We start from the raw sequence: 8,477 nt of genomic DNA on the forward strand, positions 1-8,477 counted from the left end.
TATATACCACATTTTCTTCATTCTTTCATCTGTTGGTGAACACTCTGGTTGCCTTCAAATCTTAGCTATTGTAAACAGTGCTGCATATAATATAGTAGTTTAGGCAGCTCTTCGATATACTGATTTCCTTTCATCTGCATATATATCCAGCAGTGGATTGTTGGATCCCATGGTAGCTCAATTTTTTTTTAAATTATACTTTAAGTTCTAGGGTACATGTGCACAACGTGCCAGTTTGTTGCATACGTATACATGTGCCATGTTGGTGTGCTGCACCCATTAACTTGTCATTTACATTAGGTATATCTCCTAATGCTATCCCTCTCCCCTCCCCCCACCTCACGACAGGCCTTGGTGTGTGATGTTCCCCTTCCTATGTCCAAGTGTTCTCATTGTTCAATTCCCACCTATGAGTGAGAACATGCGGTGTTTGGTTTTTTGTCTTTGTGATAGTTTGCTGACAATGATGTTTTCCAGCTTCATCCATGTCCCTACAAAGGACATGAACTCATCCTTTTTTATGGCTGCATAGTATTCCAGGGTATATATGTGCCACATTTTCTTAATCCAGTCTATCACTGATGGACATTTGGGTTGGTTCTAAGTCTCTGCTATTGTGAATAGTGCTGCAATAAACATACATGTGCATGTGTCTTTATAGAAGCATGATTTATTATCCTTTGGGTATATACCCAGTAATGGGATGGCTAGGTCAAATGGTATTTCTAGTTCTAGATCCTTGAGGAATCACCACACTGTCTTCCACAATGGTTGAAGTACTTTACAGTCCCACCAACAGTGCAAAAGTGTTCCTATTTCTCCACACTCTCTCCAGTACCTGTTGTTTCCTGACTTTTAATGATCATCATTCTAACTGGTGTGAGATAGTATCTCATTGTGGTTTTGATTTGCATTTCTCTGATGGCCAGTGATGATGAGCATTTTTTCATGTGTCTGTTGGCTGCATAAATGTCTTCTTTGGAGAAATGTCTGTAGATATCCTTCACCTACTTTTTTGATGGGATTGTTTTTTTCTTGTAAATTTGTTTAAGTTCTTTGTAGATTCTGGATGTTAGCCCTTTGTCAGATGGGTAGATTGAAAAAATTTTCTCCCATTCTGTAGGTTGCCTGTTCACTCTGATGGTAGTTTCTTTTGCTGTGCAGAAACTCTTTAGTTTAATTAGATCCCATTTGTCAATTTTGGCTTTCGTTGCCATTGCTTTTGGTGTTTTAGCATGAAGTACTTGCCCATGCCTATGTCCTGAATGGTATTGCCTAGGTTTTCTTCTAGGGCTTTTATGGTTTTAGGTCTTTTATGGTTTTAGGTCTAACATTTAAGTCATTAATCCATCTTGAATTAATTTTTGTGTAAGGTGTAAGGAAGGGATCCAGGTGCTCGCTTCGGCAGCACATATACTAAAATTGGAACGATACAGAGAAGATTAGCATGGCCCCTGCACAAGGATGACATGCAAATTCATGAAGCGTTCCATATTTAAAAAAAAAAAAAAAAAAAAAAAAAAGGAAGGGATCCAGTTTCAGCTTTCTACATATGGCTAACCAGTTTTTCTAGCACCATTTATTAAATAGAGAATCCTTTCCCCATTTCTTATTTTTGTAAGGTTTGTCAAAGATCAGATGGTTGTAGATGTGTGGTATTATTTCTGAGGCCTCTGTTCTGTTCCATTGGTCTATATTTCTGTTTTGGTACCAGTACCATGCTGCTTTGGTTACTGTAGCCTTGTAATATAGTTTGAAGTTAGGTAGCTTGATGCCTCCAGCTTTGTTCTTTTGGCTTAGGATTGACTTGGCAATGTGAGCTCTTTTTTGGTTACTTATGAACTTTAAAGTAGTTTTTTCCAGTTCTGTGAAGAAAGTCATTGGTAGCTTGATGGGGATGGCATTGAATCTATAAATTACCTTGGGCAGTATGGCCATTTTCACGGTATTCATTCTTCCTATCCATAAGCATGGAATGTTCTTCCATTTGTTTGTGTCCTCTTTTATTTCGTTGAGCAGTGATTTGTAGTTCTCCTTGAGGAGGTCCTTCACATCCCTTGTAAGTTGGATTCCTAGGTATTTTATTCTCTTCGAAGCAATTGTGAATGGAAGTTCACTCATGATTTGACTTTGTCTGTTATTGGTGTATAAGAATGCTTGTGATTTTTGCACATTGATTTTGTATCCTGAGAGTTTGCTGAAGTTGCTTATCAGTTTGAGGAGATTTGTGGCTGAGAAAATGGGATTTTCTAAATATACAACCATGTCATCTGCAAACAGGGACAATGTGACTTCCTCTTTTCCTAATTGAATACCCTTTCTTTCTTTCTCCTGCCTGATGTCCCTGGCCAGAACTTCCAACACTGTGTTGAATTGGAGTGGTGAGAGAGGGCATCCCTGTCTTGTGCCAGTTTTCAAAGGGAATTTTTCCAGTTTTTGCCCATTCAGTATGATATTAGCTGTGGGTTTGTCGTAAATAGCTCTTATTATTTTGAGATACATCCCATCAGTACCTAATTTATTGAGAGTTTTTAGCATGAAGGGCTGTCGAATTTTGTCAAAGACCTTTTCTGCATCTATTGAGATAATCATGTGGTTCTTGTGTTTGGTTCTGTTTATATGCTGGATTATGTTTATTGATTTGTGTATGTTGAACCAGCCTTGCATCCCAGGGATGAAGCCCACTTGATCATGGTTTATAAGCTTTTTGATGTGCTGCTGAATCCGGTTTGCCAGTATTTTATTGAGGATTTTTGCATCGATGTTCATCAGGGATATTGGTCTAAAACTCTCTTTTTGTATTGGTAGCTCGACTTTTCAGTTCTTTGAGGAACGTTCAAATTGTCCTCCTCAGTGGTTGTACTAATTTACATTTCCAACAACAGTGTACAAAGGTGCCCTTTTCTCCATATCTTCGCCAGCCTGTGTTATTGCCTGTCTTTTGGATGTGAGCCATTTTACTGGGGTGAGATGATATCTCATTATAGTTTCAATTTCCATTTATCTGATAATCCATGATATTGAGCACTTTTTCATATGCCTGTTTGCTATTTGTATGTCTTTTGAGAAATGTCTATTCAAATATTTGCCCATTTCTTGATCGGATTGTTAGATTTTTTCCTATAGAATTATTTGAATTTCTTATATATTCTGGTTGTTAATTTCTTCTTAGATGGGTAGTTTGCAAATATGTTCTGCTATTTTGTGGGTTATCTCTTCAATTTGTTGATTGAATCCTTTGCAGTGGCTTTTCAACTTGATATGATCTCTCGTATATTCTGTTATTAAAAAGCTTTTTTAGTGTTAATAAGGAAATCATTTAAGATATTTATTTTACCTTTTAATTATTTTAAAATGTTGATTTAGGGTAATATAGTGTTATAAATATATATGTTAAATGAGATAATCCTATATTACAAATTATTTAAAATTTGTAAACCAATAGAAGTATACATTTTTGGTGTGCCTGGTAATGTTATTTCATAAACAAGCCTGTGTAATTAAAAACATTTGGATTCTGCTGCTCTGGACAAGAGAAGTCACTTGCATTTTCTATGTGGGACTTGGTGCTGACTTAGATAAATCCTAATTTTTTATACATGATATACTGTATCTGTTGGTCCACAAATGACCTCTCCTTTTTTTAAAAAAAATGTTTTTTACGATATATTGTTAGATATTTTTTAAAAGTAAGAAATATCTATAGACCCACCATTCTGAACAAAAGCTAGGAATTTGACAATAGCCTGCCTTGAATCCTGTGCTTCTATGGACATATTTCCTGCATCCCCATATCCATAGGGGTCACACATCCTGAATCCTATGTTTGTCCCTTCTTGCTTTCCTTTTAAATGAGATGTTATTGTTTAGTTATATTTTCATTTTCAACTAGAAATATTTTTAAATTTTATTCCTTTCACACTTTAGAGAGAGGATATAATATTTATAGTCCACTTGGGGATTTTGCTTTTCCCCTTAACATTGTCTTATGAAGGTCCATATAATTGCATGTTGCTGTAGTTCATTTGTTTTGACTCCTAGAACACATTGCATTGTTTGATATGGCACAGCTTATTCACCTACACTCCCACTGAAAGGCATTTTTGCAACTTCAAGTTTTCTGTATTTTGATCAGTAGCTCTAAAGACATTAGCATGGATGTCTCCTGATAAACTAAGTAAGCATTTCTCTTGCATAGATAATGCTGGGTCATAGTGTAGGTAAAGAATTAATTTAAGAAGGTGTTCACCCAATTTTTTCTGTTGATATATCAGAGTTTTTCCCATTTTATCTTGACACTTGAAACATTTAAGAAAAATTTCCTTGTTATCTCATGCCTAAACAAAAATTCTGGAGACAACATTATACTGAAACAAAACAAAATATATGATGGCAAATGGCTTAATAATCTCTGTCTCTATCTCTATACTTTCTCCCGAAGGCAAACATAACCACAGTCTTGTATGAAGATTCATGCCATAATATTTAACTTTTCTCCAGTGACACACTTCCCTATGGGTGTTAAATGGCAACATGTAAAAGAATTTTCAAAAATTCTCTTTAATGAAAATTTCTCTGCAATAATCTTGGAAAAGAACTGTGGCTCCCCTAACCCACAACCTACCACTGCATGCCATTTCTTGCTTCTCTTTTGCTCTGGCACAGAATGCTGGAGATACCCTTGGGCTCATATACAGTTTATCTGCAAATTTGGTTGGTTTGTCCATCAAAATATATCTCAAATCATGGCACTTCACAGCCCTCCGTTGCTGCCACTCAGCTCCAAGTTGGTATCATCTCCCACTACAGTAGTATGATAGAGGTATCTCTTCTTCTATGCTTGTGTCCTACAGACTCTTCTCACATAGGAAAAATAATCCTTTACACACATGAATTTCATTACTTCTCTTCTGAAAATACCTCAATGGGTTCTCAATGAGTTAGCATAAAATTCCAACCACTTATCATGGGCTTACAAAGACCCTGCTTGCTGCAGCCTTTAACTAACTCTGATTGCATCCCCTATCACTCCATTCTGGCTTCCTCCTCTCCTGTCTCAGTGGCTTCTTTAGTTTACCTGAAATGAGTCAACAATGACTCTGCCTCAGCACATGTGAGTTGCTCTTTACTCTGAACGTCCTTTCTCCAAATATTGACATAGAGAGCATTTTCCCCACATATTAACATACCTGCCTCACTTTAAGAATGTTACTATTCAAATGTCATCCCCTGATGCCTTACCTTACCATTCTTTTAGAAATTAACCTCTTCATTATCATATTACCTCATTTTAATTTTTATCAAAAAACTTACCACTCTCAGACAGATCTCATAAATACATTTGCTTATCTGTTAACTGTAATTCTCCCTGACTACAATCTAAAATCTCTGGGGCACAGATTGGTTCTGTCTTGCTCACTACAGGATCTCCAGCACCTATTAGAATATAAACACATGGTACTACATTAAAAAAAAGTCTTGAATGAATCCATAAGTCTGTTTCATCTAGAGACTTCCAGAACTTTCTAAATAATTTTCTCTATATTTTCATGTTTTCTTTCTTAAGATTTTAACTAATAATTCAACAAAACAAGTTTTTGTCAAGATATTCATTTTTTAAATCTGATTTTTCAGTGTTGGGCTTCTGTGAAAAAGTTCTGTGCATAATTTCATTTTTATAAAGTATTCTGCTGAAAAAATTAATTATCACTGTCATATATAATCCTCTCAGTAACACAGCTAGGATTGTACTACATGCCTGTTTTATTGATGACGGTATTAGACCTCAGAAGCTTTAAGTAATTTGTCCAAATCACATAGATCTTAAATGCTGTGACTCAAATGGGAGTCATTTTTGCTTCACTGTAAAGCTTGTGGTTTTCCCAATTATCCTAGAGTCTTTAGGTCCTCATTATATTGAACGTAAGTGCATTGAATATAAGATGTGATACAGCACCAGAGATAAATTAAGTATGTTTATATACAGAGATTATACAATTATTTTCAAATAATTTCTCAAAGAGCTATGTTTAAATTATTAAAGTAGAGGGACATGGGAAATACATTGATGGATGTTGTATAACAGGCTCTGTTTTATATTAACAGACATCACATAATATTGTCTGGAAGGCAGAATGGTCATTGGATACATGGATTTCTTTCTTGAAACTTTAGCACTCTGAATATGTCAATCTACATGCCATGCCAAGAACATTTCTCTGTAAATGACTAAGAGAATGGGGTATCCATGATCCTGCTGCCAGAGGTGACTCAGTTGCACCATTTGATGTTGGCTGCTGTTCACACAATCTTACTGTATGAACAGAAAGATGGGGGAAGGGAAGAGTGATACATGGTGATAGAAAGAGCTACATCTTATTTGATTGGATATTGCCATGTTTTTCCCTAAATAATGAATGTGGGAATATTCTCAGCCAGTAAAAAGAACAGCAAAATAATAAATACCCATAAAACAAAATTCAAATCCCTTAATGTAAAAGTTGTGTATAAAATTAAACTGTAGACAGCAGATAAAAGCTAACAACACCACTGTCTATTATCACAAAACTACTTAATTGCATGAAGATAAAAATCAGGGCAAATAAATATGAGGAAGTGCAGTTAATACTAACTTTAAACAAATTGAATTTTATTTCCTTGTTCTCATTAAAAACAAGCAAATACAAAATAAACAGCTGTTGCGATTACTTGGCTTCAGTTAAAAATATATACATTTGGGCTTCTTTTCTTTCATTTATACTTGACATATTTACCTTTCGAGGGAAGCTGACCAAATGTGGAGAGTCAGAACTGTTCTGTAGAGTGTCAGCAAAGTGTACTAGTAATTAAGACACCAAACACAAATTAGTAAACTTTGAAGCTCAGCCAAGATCTGACTATGAGGAAAAATGGAATTATAAACAAAACCAAGACACTTTATTATGAAATATAAATATTTTAACTGCCATTAAGGACCTTAAGAAATAAAGAAACCTTCAAAGAATTTGTTCTGACATTCTTTTTAGATTCTTAAAGTATTATTTTTTTCTCAGATATGCATTTTTTGTTTGAATGTTCTTTTTATGTGGTGAATATAACAGCTTTACACAACCTAAATCACAATAGTTCCCCCCATTTAATTCTGTAGGGTTAGCTTGAGGGTAAGGTCTTAGTGTTTTCTGAGTCATGCCAGACTGGAAACATTTGGAACTCAAGATGGGATACACTCACATATGAATGACGAGATCAGTAGAAACATTCAAGTATAAGCAGTTTACTTGTTTGTCTAAGAGAAATACCAGTAAGATGGCACAATTGACATCTAAGAAGATAGAGATCATTGTCAAGTATGTATGGTGGTGGGACTCTCAGCTTTGGCAGAGAACTGATAAGAGCAAGGTGAGAGATGGAAGGAGGAGGGGAGAGAGAGAGAGAAAGTGAGAAAAATGTGTCACAGAGAATCTTTTTCACAAAATCAAGGGCCCCTAAACTAATAAACAAGCTTTTTACATCACAATTGCCATAGTGAGCAATTATCTGGGCATCTGGGTTGTTTGAATCTAAATGTAGTGGTTGTCAAAGTTCGGTGCATGTTGGAATCTGAATTCTTTAAATAATTCTAATGCTTGGCTTCTACTTCTAGATATTCTGATGTCATTGGCACGGGATAAGGCATAGGCACTGGGGTTCTTAAAGCTGCCCAGGAGAGTCAGAATATTATGCAGTAAAGTTTGAAGAAACATGGGCTGAAGGTCAGGATTCGGGGAAGATATTTTGATCAAGGAAATTTACAAGTTCTCAGGATCACTTGCGAGTCAGAAATAAGAATGAGAGCAACCCCTATTAAGTATTAGGTAATAGGTATGCAATAAAGCTTCAGTAGTTAACACTGGGTGGTATTAGTCATGAACAAGTAAATATCAATAGAAAAAATAGAGTTCAATATAGATCCAGGTATATGGAAATTTAGTACCTATTAAAGAAAACAACACAAATCAATGGTGAAATGAAAGCTAATTCATGAAATTGTGTTGGGACTTTCAGTTAGTCATCAGGAAGGGTCACAATCTCACAGCCTCTGGAAAGCTCTATTTCCAGGAAATTTAGGAATATTTTTTAGGGCAATGGGTTTGATGATCATAGGCAATTTAGGCAAGGTGATAGTTCTCATAGTTAAGGTCAGGTGTAATCATTTTTCTTCTGTTTTATATTCGGCAACTCCTCTAAGATTATAGGGGGTATCTTATTTACATTAGCGCATCCCCAGATGTAACCACAATTTGAGCCACTATTTTTTTTAATTTTTAATTTTTGGAGGGACATAGTAGGTGCATATATTTATAAGCAACATTAGATATTTTAATATAGGCGTATGATGCCTAATAATCACATCATGGAAGTTGGGTATCCATCCCCTTAACCATTTATCTTTTGGGTTATAAACAATTCATTTATACTATTTTAATTGTTTTTAAATG

The 8,477-nt window shown here is 35.3% G+C and overlaps 1 non-coding gene across 1 annotated transcript; it reads left to right on the top strand.

Moving 5' to 3' along the window:
* Positions 1–1,392: 1,392 nt before the first annotated feature.
* On the top strand, positions 1,393–1,499 carry LOC117063208. The gene has a single exon (XR_004428807.1). It is a non-coding gene; the product is annotated as a U6 spliceosomal RNA (small nuclear RNA).
* Positions 1,500–8,477: the final 6,978 nt, after the last annotated feature.

Source organism: Trachypithecus francoisi, unplaced genomic scaffold (assembly GCF_009764315.1).
Source record: "Trachypithecus francoisi isolate TF-2019V2 unplaced genomic scaffold, Tfra_2.0 Lachesis_group17, whole genome shotgun sequence".
Classification (NCBI taxonomy): Eukaryota; Metazoa; Chordata; class Mammalia; order Primates; family Cercopithecidae; genus Trachypithecus; species Trachypithecus francoisi.